Here is a 15817-nt window from a genome sequence, read left to right on the forward strand (position 1 = left end):
TAGTAAGGAATTGAATAAGTCTAGCAAGCGTCTTTTAGCGATATCTGGGAGATTTTTCAGAAGATTGAATTTAATCATATCGCTTCTCGGTGAGGAGTTGTTCGATGAAAGAAGAGCCATAGAGAATTCCAGCATTGTGAATGGTCTATCCAGAGAGCTGCCGCTCGGAGACGCTTCTCGAAGAATGTGTTGTACTGGAACTGAGTCCGGACAGACCTTTTTAGCGAAATCGAATATCCATCGGTTGGAGTATTCTTCACTCTCATTAGAAGATGAGCGGTTACGCATGTTTCGAGCCACCCTCCACAAGGTGGTCATTGAGGTTCCTCGGGAGAGTCCCTCGACGAAATTGCGCCAATAACCGCGTTTTTTGCTTTGATTAATTGTTTCAGCTTTGTTTCAAGCTTTGAATATTCCTCGAAGTATGTGGAGGTTGTGTGTCTACGAAAAGCTTTGAAAGCATCAGATTTTTCTACATACAATTTTGTGCATTCTTCGTCCCATCCAGGTGTGGCTGGTCTCCTTTTGAAGGGCGCACTTGGAACTTTTCTTTTTTGTGCTTCTAGTGAACTTTTGTAAATCAAATCGGCGAGGAATCGATATTCTTCCAATGGTGGAAGCGTATCTATTGATTTGGCACCGATTGTCACCGCCGTTACATATTTATGCCAATCTATGTTCCTTGTAAGATCAAATGGAACTCGAGATGGTTCTGCAGAGTGAGGAGCACACTTAATTGAAATGATGATTGGCAAATGATCGCTACCATGGGGATCATTGATAACCTTCCACAGACAATCCAATGATAGCGATCTTGAACACAAAGATATGTCGAGTCGACTTTCTCGAGCCTGAGGTTTTGCTATACGTGTCGCTTCACCAGTGTTCAAAATAGTCCAGTTGAAATCGTCGCATAAATCGTAAAAAATAGCCGCTCTATTGTCATCATATAGATCGCCCCACCCAGTACCATGGGAGTTCATATCACCCAGAATTAATACTGGGGATGGAAGAATCGAAACTAGATTCCAGAGTTGACTACGGTTAATGGAGGTTCTTGGTGGAACATAAACTGAAGCTATGCAAAGGTCTTTGTTCTTCACACGATTTCGACGCCTGATAGAGCAGGAAGGGAAGTTTTGTAGAAAGGGTAGCACTTTTTGATCCCTAAAAGTACTCCTCCATAAGAATCGTCTCTATCCAGGCGTATAATGTTAAAATCGTGGAAGTTGAGTTCTTTATCGGAAGAAAGCCATGTTTCACAGAGAGCAAATATATCACAATCAGAATTGTGAAGTAAAAATTTGAACGAGTCTAGTTTAGGCACTAGACTACGGCAGTTCCACTGTAGCACAGTGATCATATCTTCAACCTCGTTCGACGAATTATCCATCGAAAGATATGATTGATGCAAGGAGGGGCCATGAAACAGTCAATTGCTTAAGATATGATTCTAGTGTTGGAAGCAAGGCAGAAACTAAGCTTCTAAGAGGGTCTTGTATGTTGAACATATTTAATATGAATTCCACAATGTCCGAAAAAGCTAGCAAACCTCGTTCGGACTTGGATTTCTTTTGAGAAGTTTGAGGAGCAGCTTTATTATATTTATTATCTTTTTTGGGCAATGGTGGAAAATTCCTGCTGCATCCAGGGATCGGTTCAGCAGGAGCCTTCGGTTTCGTTTTTTCATCCCATTACCCTGGGAATTTGCCAATCTTCTGGAGGTGACTTTTGTTTTCTTACGGCACACTTTCGGGGAGGGGCATTTTCTTTTTGAGGATCCGTCCATTTTTGAAGGTGCGTGTACCACCGTAGAATCACCTTCATCGGATAAGTCAGAGTCCGATTCTTCAGCTGACAAAATCGAAAATTGGTTTGCATCTTGGACGGCTGATGCAGCCTTCACCATTTGAGCATATGTCTGCTTGGAGCGTCCAGAGATTGAACGCTGCACTTTATCGGAGTGCTGCTTGCACATCGGGCACTCCTGCAAAGGGTGAGGATTCTCGCCACAATAAGCGCATTTTACTGATTCTTTGTGGCAAGAATCCTCTTTGTGGTTTTCACCACATTTGCCACAACGAGTTTTGTTGCCGCAATGGCTGGCCGAGTGTCCCAGCCTTTTGCAGTTGGTACAATTGTATACCCTCTGTACAAACAGCCGCACCGGAAAAAAGGCACCATCAATTTTAACAAAGTTTGGGAGAACCGAACCTGCGAAAGTCACGCGAAACGAGTCTGATTGCCGATAAACTTTTTTACCGTCTAGCAAAGATGCTGAATGCAGTTGCCTTACATCCAGTATCTTCACTAGCGCGGTAGCGAATGTGGGGTTTTTAAAACTTCCCGAGGCACGTTTCAAGTCCTCGACAGTCAGACTCGCGTCGGAGACCACGCCTTCTATTTCCACATCTCGAGAAGGGATGTAGATGTTATACTCAACACTAAAAAGCTCGTGTTCAGCAATTTTATTTGCCACATCATAAGTCGGTGCTTCTACCCGCAGTTTGTTGAATCTTTCCTTGTGTACCAAGATTCCCGGATACTTCCGCAGCAAATCTCTCGTAATGTCGAGAGTTTTCAAAGGTTTATTTTTGGGCCGAAAAAAGACAACCCATGGTCCTTTCGAAGACGGTTGGTAGTATCTGGTTCGCGCATTGTAGGCATCCGAAAACGCCATAAGTGTTGCGCAGAAGCGGTGCACAACCGCTTAAAAATAAAAAAAAAAACTTAAGAATAATTTTCACCAATTAATTTACTTAACTACTAGTTGTTAATATTTCGTAAAAAAAAAAATTATCAAAAAAAAATTATATAAAAAAAAATTAACTTTTTACTAATTGCAAAAATGCCTCACCCTATTAAGAAGAGTACACTGCCACAAGGCAACTTTGCTATACAATAGCAAGGCAATCGAAAAAACTATCCTATTATACTTATGCCGTTTGCTGCTGCTTGCTTGCAGCTGCAGGTGGCGATACAATGGAGACGTCGATAACTGCGATACAATGGAGACGTGGTGATCTTTCACCGGGATGGGTAGAGATGGACACTCGAAATAAACGGGCTCGCGGAATTTCGGTGCTTCCGAGCAGTGATGCAAAATAGCATGACACTCACGTGACACTCGTCTTCGCATCAACCGACTATCGCTTACAGATCGTTTTGTCACGCAGTGAGAGTTAGAACCATGGCAAACAACAATCACCAGTAATGGTCGCTGCTCACAAGCAAATCGTTACACTCGCTGCTGATAATGAAAAGCACAACGAAAACAGTGAAGACTTCTGCAGTACGATCATGAGAAAAAGCGAAACGACAGAAGAAAATGAAAACAATGCCTTCGCATTCCAAGTTCGTCTCGGCAGGCGCGAGTGTGTGAGTTACAAACAAAGCAGGCAACAGGCAACAGGCAACATTAAACGGAAGCTGTTGGGCTCACTCACCAACACACTCACATAAGCAAGCAAAGCAGCAACTGCATCAAAACGAGCACAGATGAGTGTCATGATTGTCAGGAATGACCAGATCGGTGATGGATCACAACAGAAGACGAGATTCACCAGTTGCTTTTTACTTCTTTCGTCAACTTGATGGATGGTCATGGAGAGAGCTTCGACGACCACATTGATATGAATATACAAAGCGTTACTACCATCAGCTGTTTGATGATGGTGATTGTGATAGGTCGCAACTCTGCTTCCGAGACACGCGCGCTTATCACCTGGACACTGCACTGTGATGCGAAAAAACCTCGCGGGTGGAAAAAAAATCACAACTAATACTTTATTTCGTGTGAGAGACCGGGACCGTGTTAACCGACTCAGCGCTTGATACGGAATCACCAGTTATAACATGTTATAACGGTTGTCAAATAATTGCAACACAGAAACCACCATCAAGATAGCGCTATAACATGTTATAATTCTGTAGTCTGAACGTACTATTACTCAGATCGGGCTTTTCCGCTACCGCTGCCGTTTCGCTTCCGCTGTCATTGCGCTTGGGCCTAAAGCATCACTAAATCTGAAAATATGTTATTTTTTAATGAGATTATGGCATTATAAGCATTTGTTTTGATTCGCTATGAAAGTTTGACATATAAAATGAGCAGTTCATGGATTTCCTATGTTTCGAGGGGTGCATCGATTAGCTTGGGACCGAAGAGAGTACCAGAGCTGAGCCAAAAAGTTGAGCACGTTTCTTCGGGACCTTCTGGTCTTAGAGTTACTTCTATGTTATAAGTGCTTCATCCATCGTAACGTGTCCATCCTACCACGTAAACAAGTTATATTCAGTGAAAATTAATTTTCAAAACTTAATTTCTCTCGTGGTCCCGCTAACCCACGGTTTCTAATTATGTGGGAAAAGTTATGTTGGTGTATAATTACTCTATTTAAAATCCTCACAATTGAGTTATCCTGATGGATAGATTGAATTAGACTGATTGTCATAGACACATTTCAGCAAAATTGGTTTTGTTGTCTTATTTCTACATACAAAAGAAATATGGGAGACTCAATTTGAATACAAGGTTCCATAATGATGATTTTGTAAAATATCGCTAAAATTTATGATTTGCTTCAACTGATTTCAAATAAGTATGGATTATTTAGATAGAATTAAACACGAACTTCCACATTCTAGTAGAAATCAGATAGAATTAATAAGATTTCTGTCACACAAGTCAATGATCCCACTCCCAAGTCCCACTTCCCACAGTGCACCTTACCTCCATCATAATTGACATGCCTGAATTAAAAATCATTCTGTGATGTTTGTTCTATGTTCTGCTTATACTTTTTGATTACACTGAATGGTTAAATGAAAAGCAAGTCATATTTTGGAAGGTAAGATCTGATCGACATACCATTATTAATCCTCAAATTGCACACGGACAGAAAATTGTTTGCATTGAACCAAACAAAACTTTAGTTGTATTTAAACAAACAATTCCGGTTGAAATTATATTGCATTTTGTTGTTTCAATAATACTTATTCATATAAATTCAAAATAGGATTCTTTTTGTTTTAATAAGCCACTTTTCAACTGCAACTATTGTAAAAATAACAATATTCTATTATTAATCCAACAATAGTTCATTTTAATTTAGCATTTATTTGCTGTGTCCGTTCCCCGGGCCATGAATGCAAAAATAACTACCAACCATTCCCTCGTTTTCACCCGGAAAAAAATGTAAACAATAACAAAACTTGTGAATTTCGGGAAATAAGTGCAAAATTTCAGAAAATCTTGAGACTTGAGGTAAGTAAGTATGCTGCAGTTTGAGCTGCAGTTGCTAAATATAATCAATTTTTTTCCTTGATTTTTTTTCCGTCGATCTTGTTTTCCGTACTGAGTACCAATGCTCCTGACGCCAGGAAGGCAGCTCCCACACCTGGACCCTACATATCGACCCATCAACTAATTAACTGGGGACCAACGGTTTTATTTCCCTTCCGAAGGATGATCAGTGAAAAAGAAAACAAAACATAAAAAAAATTGCCTTATTATTTCCGGAGTGATTTGAGATTTGGGCGTAATTGCATTTGTAAACAAATACGTCAATCACCGATTTCTCGCGAATAAAAGCTCAATCCCGAAAAGTAATAACACTATGAGGTAGAGGAATGATTCCTCTATTATTTGGTATAGTTTGTTTGTGAGATTGAGCTTTTATTCAAGAGAAATTAGTTATTGACGTGTTTGTTTTCAAAAGTAATTACGCCCAAATCTCAAATCACTCCGGATTTTTGATTCAATAAACATATTTTTATTTCTACTGCGTGAATTGTCAGACTTCATAAAATAAATATGATTGCATCAACAATAAATCTCTTTTAAAAACAAACATATTTTTGTTGATGACCCAGCTGCCAAATTTGACAGCTTACGTCAAAACCATGAAAGCTCTTGTAAATTCGAAAAGATTTTCTTTTTGATTTAACAATCCATGGGTTTTGAGGAACAAAAATACTGGATTGTTGAAACAATAATGATTTCTTTTTGCAGCCAAAACAAAATGAAATTCTTATTGATTTTACGTCAAATATTATTACGTTTAAAATATATTTTTCTGCGTGCAGAAAATAAGAATGGAGCCTGGACTTTTGAATTGGCTTCTATCATACCTAACACATCGTAAACAAATAGTTCGCTTTCAAAATAAACTTTCAGAACCAATTTCAGTCACCTCTGGGGTACCCCAGGGTTCTCATTTAGGCCCACTTCTTTTTATTTTGTACATAGACGACATTTCCTACATACTTAAAAAATAAAATTGCTTGTATATGCAGACGACATGAAGCTCTTTATGGAAATAAGTAATTCTAGCGATGCAGAAGAATTCCAGAATGAAATCAATATATTCCACACCTGGTGTAGTAAAAGTCTACTTAAACTGAACGTAAAAAAATGTACTGCAATAGGATTTAGCAGAAAAATTGAAACACCGCATATTGAAATAACATTAGGCAACCAAATAGTAGAAAAAAGCAAAATTGTAAGAGATCTAGGTGTAATCCTAGACTCCAAACTAACTTTTATAGAACATTATAATACTATCATTAGGAAAGCAAACAGAATGCTAGGCTTCATCAAAAGGTTCAGTCATAATTTCGAAGACCCATACACTATTAAGCTTTTATATACCACATATATAAGGCCAATTCTGGAATACTGCCACCTAGTATGGAATCCATACATTTCCATACACGAAGAACGCATAGAATCTGTCCAAAAACAATTCCTTTTATATGCTTTACGTAAATTGAATTGGACTGCGTTTCCATTACCATCTTATGAAGCGCGCTGCATGCTCATAAATATACAAACACTTAAGGAGCGCCGCAATGCTTTTCTTCATCAACGACATTATTTCAATGCGCATAGATTCGGCAGAAATTCTCGCACAATTAAATTTTTACACACCTTGTCGATATCTTAGAACACGGAAATTATTTTCAGAAACATCGTGCAGAACAAACTATGCAAAAAATAGCCCAATCAATCGAATGATGCGCCTATATAATTTGCATTGCGGAACTATTGACATCACTATGTCCAAGCAGCAAATACAAACTAAGCTAAAACAGGATAGAATTAATGCATAGTATGTAAGTAAACATTGTAATAATCATTGTATGTAGTCTACACTGGCTTGACGAAATGGAAATGGAAATAAATGGAAATCTAATATATTCTAGATTGAATACTGTCAAAAACAAAAACTCTATTATTTTTTAAACAGTCGCAAAACGAGCCCAATAAATGAGTTGTAATCGGAGGAGCCTACCATCAATAACAAGTATTAATCATGTTTGCTGGAGGCTGATTTCAGTTCCTATAGAGTACTTGGAACGATGACGCATTATTCTTTACCCTTTCTATGAGTCAACCGGTCACTGCCTCTAACCACATATATACGGTACAGGTCAAGTTCTTAAACATGTATCAATCATTCAAGGGCACAAAAGATCATCATCGCGGGAAAAGTATGAAACAAGCGATAAATGTATAGGTACCTATAGATTTTTCGACGGTAGTGCTTCTGAAGTAGGTATCCCGAGCATGAGTGGTTAACAAACGGAGGACAGAAAAAACCAACAATGATACATAATGATAAAAAAAAATATATATATATATATATATATATATAGACTTCTCTGACGTTTGGCGTGTAAATGTGAAATCATCCGGAAAAAATCAATTGTTTGTGTTTTAATTTGATGTTATACAATTTATGCAAATTTTATAAAGTTAGCATTATTTATAAACTTTCAAACTTAAAGAGAACAATTAAATATTTAAAATATTTAATTGTTCTCTTTAAAAAAATTTATATCCAACTTTTCTGTGTGTATTTTTTTCTGATAAAACATCAATTTTCCTATTGCTTGTCTCGTGCGTCATTCTGATTGGAAGACTGGAAGAGTCGTTTTCGTTCCATGATTTATTGAAATACACCATTTTTAAAAATGAGCACAAGTCAAAATGGCCGAATTCCAGCACAAATTATGCAAAGTAGTTCATTTTTTTTATTGTTGGTTTGGATTTGCTCTATAGCAACGCTTCCTTGTGGTTTGGCCGGCTGGTTGCTTTTTTGGAGTACCAGATTGCGTGCCTAAATCTGGAGCTCTACTACAGATCATTAAAAGTTTTTGCTTCAAAGTCAATGGAACATCTGGAAGTCGATGCAGGAGTGCAGAAACTGCCCAAGTCCGTGAATGTTTCTGCACTGTAAAATAACAGCATTACGGTAAATGACTAAAACTCAGTAAAATAGAACACCGAATTTTCAGTACTGATTATGTTTTACTGAAACAGTCAATAAAAAATGAGAATGATTTCAGTGCCGTCCAGCGCTCTTGTGAGAGCATCGCGACTAAGTTGCGTCGTACGGTTGACCAGGGCCCCTTCTCCAATATTCATTGACGTTTTTTTGAAGAATAAACATTATGTTTTTAATAAAAAATACTGAACCCGTAGAAAAAAATTTTTTTACTAGCTTACTGAAAAAATTCTCATTTTTTTATATATCCAGTCGTTTCACTGATTTTCACAAACATGTTGCTGTTTTCTCACAAAAAGTCCTGAAGTCAAGTGCGCGAGTTTTAATGCAGGAGGAAGAAGTAAAAGAATACAATTTACTGGTGTGAGAAGTAATTTTGGAGTTAAGTTGTTATGACTGTTTCAGTAAAACATAATCAGTACTTAATACTCGGTGTTCAATTTTACTGAGTTTTAGTCATTTACCATAAAGCTGTTATTGTACAGTCAATTCAGTACTTAGTATTAGCGTATTCAGTAGTTTTTCGCAAAAACTACACACTAATCGAGTCAGTACGGTTTTACTGAGTTTTTGAATTGCGGAACCCCATTTAACGATAGAAAATAAAATTGGTCGATTTCATTGATTCCTTACGGATAACGGTCATTTGAATTTTTACCGACTTTCAAAAACCCAGTAAAAAAATACTGATTCCTGTAAAAAAATCTTAGTGTGTACTGTACATCAGTAGTTTTATTGAGCATCAGTTTTTAGCCCTACCCATTTAAATCCCATTGGTGAATTTAAAAACTGGAGCATATTTCAAGTAGTACCGTGACTTGTGTACTTCCATATATTTATTTTTTTCTAATTTGTTAGTAACGTGTATGTTATGGTAACAGTTTGTTTATCTATATAAAGTATACCTTTTTTTAATTTTGTTATTAATTAAGCAGCAGCTTCTTCCCAATTTCTACCAAGTGGTATCTTCAGCAAAGTTTGTAGAAATTATCATTTAAATATCGTTTAAGTCACTCGTACAAATTAAAATGATTAAGTCGCGTTCTAATGATCTTAATTTATTGGCGACCTCTTTATCAGATGTACATTTATCTAACTAAAAACTGAAGACCTTGATATTCTTGAACTTCATATTTGCACCTTTTTTTTAGTATGTTCGAGATCTCCCCCTGTGCGTCCCCAAAGATAAATCAGTATTTGAAAAAGTTAACTTTTTAAACAAAGCATGTTGGTTCACTTGTTTGAGATGACTCTTATTTGTTTAGCATTAGCGCTCGGGTAAGCAGTTTTTTCCCTATCCATAACAAATTAACGATTAGTTCTGAACTTATCCATTCAAAGATGATAATAGAGTCTGCTAACCCAGTGGCGTTGGTTTTGCTGCTTCCTCTATTTCCAGTACTTAAAGAAATACATAGCGGAAAATGCTTTCATTTTCATCCATTCAAAGATAATTCGACATGATTTGATTGCTGTCAACCACCATAATGAAACGAAGACTGCAGTTCCCACGATAGAAATCGAATAAATCCATAAGTGTGAACTGGAGTAGTAACCTCCTTTTTTTTAAATTCGTCGACCTATTTTTTTTTAAAAGAACTTAACCAGTTAATTTTATGTAGGTGCTGAAGCTTCAGACAGTTTTGGTGAGATTCGCAAAGCGCTATAAACATATAAACAGCTACCATTTTTGTTAAACAGATTTCAAACCATTAAATTAGCCTCAATTTTATACCGTAAAATAATATTTAAAATTTAAATTATTAGTCTGTTGAAAATAATATGATGATCTGTGTAAACACTATGAGAGAATACAAATTTGAACAAACATATTGTTGAACTTATGAATATTTACTACAAATAGATTACATCACGTCTTCAATTATTGGGTCAAGAATCAGGAAATATCAATTTTTGAAGAACAATTCACAGACATCTCAATGGGATAAAAAGAAAACAAATCGCATGCTAAACCCTATAACTAGGAGAAGTGTGGAATAGCGCAACATGAGAGCTTCCAAAATTTCAGCAACACTCAGCGGTTTTTATCATGATTAGTTGCTACAATCATTCAATTTTGATACTCTTCAGCTTCACTAACCTCCATTTTTTGCACTGTTGATCATAACAACCTGTTGATGTCGAATCACACGCTCTCACCCAGCGTCACCTGACAGGAAGAGCTTATGTACTGGAAGATCCTATACGATAAAAAAGACACCTAGATCCCGTACCTAGGGTTCACCTCATGGTATTTATTATAGAACGTGTGATTCCTGTCTTCGTTTATGTAAAATTCCTAAATGATTAGCAATTCTCTCAAAACACATTTTCAATAAAATTCTCCATGCTCAGTATCTTCTCAGTCGTCGATCAAGACAGTGCAGAAAGCAGCAGCAGCAGAAGCAATTGCTAGTGGAGTGTTATCTCGCGAGTGTGATCAGTTGACTGGGAAAACCGTTCCAAAACCATCTAAAAATGGCCAGTTTAAGAGTAAGCGTGTTCATTAATCATTAAAACGATCTTTCAATGTTCATTAGCTAATCCCTACATCTGCAAAATCGCGTTATTTTAAGCGTGTTTTGTGACATGTTTGCTTTACAAAATTTCAGTTGAATGGAGGTCAAATACCTATACCTGTACGTTAAAGTTAAAAATGTGAATGACATGTGAATCATACCGTAGTTTCAAAAATAGTTGGCTCGGTGAAATCATCGATTTAACGGATTTTATTCGAAAAGATACCTTCTGATCGAGAATTAATTGTTTAAAGCACGCTGTTTGTTTGCACGACTTTCATATGAACAACATGTATGAAAAAGTCGTTAGATCATCGTGCATAATGTGACCCCAGGAGTAGCAAGTGTTTCACGATGATTAAATACCAATCAATTTATCATTGCTTGAGTGAATTATTTATGGATGGTTTAAATTTTGCCTTATTTTTTTAACAATGTCCCGTCCATGGTTCACATGAGCACCATGCACAGCGTTTTTGTAATTTTGTGCAATAACTTGCTGAAATGTTTACCGATTTTCGATAATAGCTCATCACGTTGCCTGTACTATTTCTTCTATGACTAGATGAATAGACTACGTTTTTCTCTGAATCAAAACAAAACAAAGATACGTGTAGTGACATTGTTTTTTTTTTCAATATCATCATTGTAAAAATCTGATACTAAGAAACTATTAAAAGATCAATTTGGGTGGATTTTTATGTCCAGAATTTTGTCACGACCATTACAAACATTTACACGTAAATTGTCTTTACAAAACTGAAATACAACGTGATATGGCCAGCTATTGTTTTTCAATATTCTTAGAAAAATCAGAAAGCAAATTTATCAGCGGTGCGGTTTAATCTAAAAATGAAGTCGATACTTTTTCAAAATAATATTGGGTCGTATGAATAAAAGAGTTGCTCATAAGAAAAGCACGGGAAAGTTTAGTAAACTATTTTTATTCATATCTAATTATCCATTTTCTAACGTTTCCTGTTACATTAAAAAATAACATCTCTTCCACTTTTTATGTACCAGCTGCTCACGCTACATGATTCTATATATTCGCCCAACTGTATCACAATGTATTTCGGTAGATGAGCTTGTTTTGGCACTTGCTTCTGTATTTGGCCCTAATGAGAATTGCAGCTAAGAATAAGGTTACATGGACAATATGGACTCTTGGCGGCTGTATTTCAGCAGAACAACATATATTGAGTATATATAGACATATTCTAAAGGGTGTATTCGATAAAAAATGGCACACACATATTTACTCACCAAAATCAAGCCGATTATCGAATTTTCTTGAAATTTTCAGGTTATGAAAACTAGTAATGAGTTTATGATTTACAAATATTTTTTTTTGTTTGATGCTACGGACACCAGGAAGGCAGCTTCCACACCTGGATCCTACCTATCGACCCATCAACTCATGTCCCCGAACAGCTTTACTTCCCTAGCTAAGGAAGGCGTGATCAGAGATTTTATGCCTCAGAACATCCCGGCGGTGCTGACTGGGATTGTACCCAGGCCTTTTGGGGTGAGAGACAATCACGCTTACCACTACGCCATCGTCGTGCTATTTACAAAATTTGTTTTATTCAATTTCATCTCCCATCCCGAATGCCCGCACCTTCCTTTTCATTCCACCCATTAAATTTTATACAACCGATTTTCCCAGTGTTTTTGTTGTTTTTACCCAAATTTTCTTCAACTCTAGCTCTGTTTTAATAGTTTTGGGATATTTGCGAAGATCCGTTTTCATAATTGCCCAGAATTTGTCAATTGGGTGAAGTTCCGGTGAATTTGGTGGGTTCATATCTTTTGGCACAAAATTTACTCCGTTGGCTCGGTACTACTCCAACACGGTTCGAGCGTAGTGGCAGGATGCTAGATCAGGCCAAAACAGAGTTGATCCCTTGTGCTTCCTTATGAATGGCAAGAGACGCTTCTTAAGGCACTCCTTCGTGTAATTCGCACCGTTGATTGTTGCGGAAGTGATGAACGGAGCGCTTATTTAACCACATCCGCAAATCGCCTGCCAGATCAGGAACTTCTTTGCAAATTTCGATAATTTCTTCTTTCGAACATCAAAATTAGACTAGGCAACGAAATATTCTTGCCCAGGAGGTTGACTGAAGTCGGCTTTGACGTATGTTTCGTCAACCATCACGATGCAACACGACCAAAGTGAGCAACTTCGTATGAAGTTTCCGGGCCCGGGTTTTCGCAGTGATGTTTTGCTTCATTCCGTTTTGGGGCTTTTTGCACCTTGTAAACATGTAGCCCAGCACGCTTCATGGTTTTCTGCACATTTCTCCATTGGACCACTTTTACGACCATTTCTTTCCTTCCTTCGGGTACGGTTCTTATCACACGATACACAGTTGTATTTGAAATTCCAAGCCTTATCGGTAATAATTTTTACGGTTTTGACATGGAAAATAGTTTTTGTTAGATGTTGGAGCAAAACCTTGGAAAAATTCCCTTTACTGCGTAGCTACTCTGATTTACTGTCCTGCCCGTGTTTTCTCCAGTCTGAGGAGCGAAGCGACGAACAAGCGTCTAGGGTTAGCTTCTAAAAGAATATTATAAAGAAAAAGCTTCTAAAGAATAAAATAAATCAGCAAAAAAGGTTATCTTTTATTTAATTCCACTTAATTAATTTTGGTATCCATGACAGATACGTATTTCGACTACAATGTGCAGTCTTCATCAGTGTCATTCCCACTAAAGAACTTATCAAAATCTAACCCCCTTAAGTACTCATCCCCTAGGTAAAAAAGTCAAGATCATAGGTATAAAAATGAAACTACAATGTGTTGAATCGGAACCTACCTAACTAATAAAAACCAAAGATTCAAGTAAGCTAAAGGAGAAAAATCTATACAACTCTCTAATAAGGAAAATCCCCAAAGGCTTGGTAGCGACTATAATGAAGTAATGAAATTGGGTTGTTAGCGGAATGCTAAATAAAACAGCAAAAAAGGTTATCTTCCATTTAATTCCACTTAATTAATTTTGGTATCCATGACAGATACGTATTTCGACTACAATGTGCAATCTTCATCAGTGTCATTCCCACTATTGTTGTTTTATTGTTGTTTTACATCAACAGGCTGGATGAAGCCCCAATGATTTTAACCTTATCAACTATGGTAAAAAAAATACATTCAAGCATGGTCATAACATAAAAAACATTAAAAAACGTATATCTTATAGTCAATATCCTAACTCCTGCCGGCGAAAAACAGAAGAAAACTTTCGACGAAGCGCATCACGGGAGAGATGAAAGTCGAAAACAGATGCAACTCTGTTGAATGTTCTCTGCAGTCCGCAAATCGCACCGTACGCTCCATAATTTGTGCGACGAAGAGGCAGTCTTAGCATAAGGTTATTACGAAGCGGTCGGGGTTGAACATTCAGGTCAATTTGCCTCAGGATTGCCTCACAATCTGTCCTTCCTTGTAGGATATCGGCCACGGTTCGGGCTCCGCTTGTGTCTCTTCTAGTCCGGAGAAGTTCTAGGTCGATAAGTTGACAACGGCTTTCGTAACTTGGTAATCGAAACGGATCATTCCAAGGCAATCTACGCAACGCAAAACGAAGAAAGCGACGTTGAACAGATTCAATTCTCTCGGCACCGTTGTTGTAGTTTGGGTTCCAACCCGCTGAACAATACTCAAGCATCGATCGAACAAGCGAACAATAGAGAGATTTTAGACAGTAGATATTAGTGAAGTTTTTAGCTATCCTAAAAATGAACCCTAAAGTTCTTGACGCCTTATCAACAACATATGCAATGTGTTGCTTGAATGAAAGCTGCGAATCCAAGATCACACCCAAGTCTTTCACCTGATTCACGCGTTCGATTGTCGAGCCAAGCAGGTCATAGCTAAATATTATCGGTTGTTGTTTTCGTGAGAACGTAATAGCGGAGCATTTGGCCTGGTTCACTACCATTCTGTTTAACCTGCACCAACTAGCGAATACATTCAGTTGACGTTGAAGAAAGTGACAGTCAGCAATGGAGCAGATTCGTGGGAAGATTTTGAGGTCATCTGCATATGATAACCGAGGAGCTTCGATGACCAGATGCACGTCGTTGAAGTACAGTATAAAAATTAACGGTCCCATGTGGCTTCCCTGAGGTATACCTGATGTGGCGAAGAAGCTAGCTGATCTGCAATCTCCTGCCGACCGCTAAGATATGATCGAAACCAACTCAGAAGATTACCGCATACACCGAGTCTGCCGAGTTTAGCAATCGCAATAGCACTAAAGAACTTATCAAAATCTAACCCCCTTACCCGAGCAAAGCTGAAGATCAAATTGAAATCAAAATTATCGCCGATTATTTCAAAGGCTAATCGTCAACTTGGCTTCATCTCTAAGATTGCCAAGGATTTCACGGATCCACACTGTCTAAAAGTATTGTTAGGACAGAAACTGGATTTCGGACTGGTACAGCACGACTCGTTTGTTTGCAATGTCAGTTTTTTAGCTGCAATATATGTATTTAATTAGTATTATTGTTAAATAAGGGTTTGTTAAATGTTTGTGTTTGTGTTCATTTACATTTCTAGTCCTTATTAGTGTGTTTGTTCTCTGTCCATCAATTTTAAACTAGAATAATTGTAAATTTTAGGAAAAAAATGTTTTGCGTCTTGTTTGTTCGTTGTTCTAGCTTTTAACGGTGAGTTTACTTGTCGTGTGTAGTAGACCTATTCATTTTAAACGAAATGTTCCGAATGTAACGGGTCAACCGTGATTACTGTTCGTCATGTTAATTTGTACTTCTGTGTAAATTTTCAGCAAAATCGATGATGATTTAGAGGTGCTTCAAGTTAATTTTATGTTTTTAAGGTAATTTACGGCTTACAATATTTGTATCTCGAGACTGAAATAACGAAAACTGCTGTAACAACTTTCATAGCAAAGTTTAATGTGTCATGTATCAACTTTGTAACCAAAAGTTGACTATTCGAAGTGATTTTATTGAAGTTTGACTTAGTTTCA

At 37.3% G+C, this 15817-nt stretch overlaps 1 long non-coding RNA gene across 1 annotated transcript in view; it reads left to right on the top strand.

Moving 5' to 3' along the window:
• Nucleotides 1-10637: 10637 nt before the first annotated feature.
• Nucleotides 10638-15817, top strand: part of LOC135710425 (uncharacterized) — a 42327-nt gene continuing 37147 nt past the window's right edge. Inside the window, exon 1 of the long non-coding RNA XR_010518419.1 lies at nucleotides 10638-10784. This is a non-coding gene — a long non-coding RNA (uncharacterized LOC135710425). The remainder of the gene's footprint in view (nucleotides 10785-15817) is intronic.

Source organism: Ochlerotatus camptorhynchus, unplaced genomic scaffold, assembly GCF_037179485.1.
Source record: "Ochlerotatus camptorhynchus isolate MF236.1 unplaced genomic scaffold, CSIRO-AGI_Acam_v1.1 ptg000382l, whole genome shotgun sequence".
In the NCBI taxonomy this organism is placed as follows: domain Eukaryota; kingdom Metazoa; phylum Arthropoda; class Insecta; order Diptera; family Culicidae; genus Ochlerotatus; species Ochlerotatus camptorhynchus.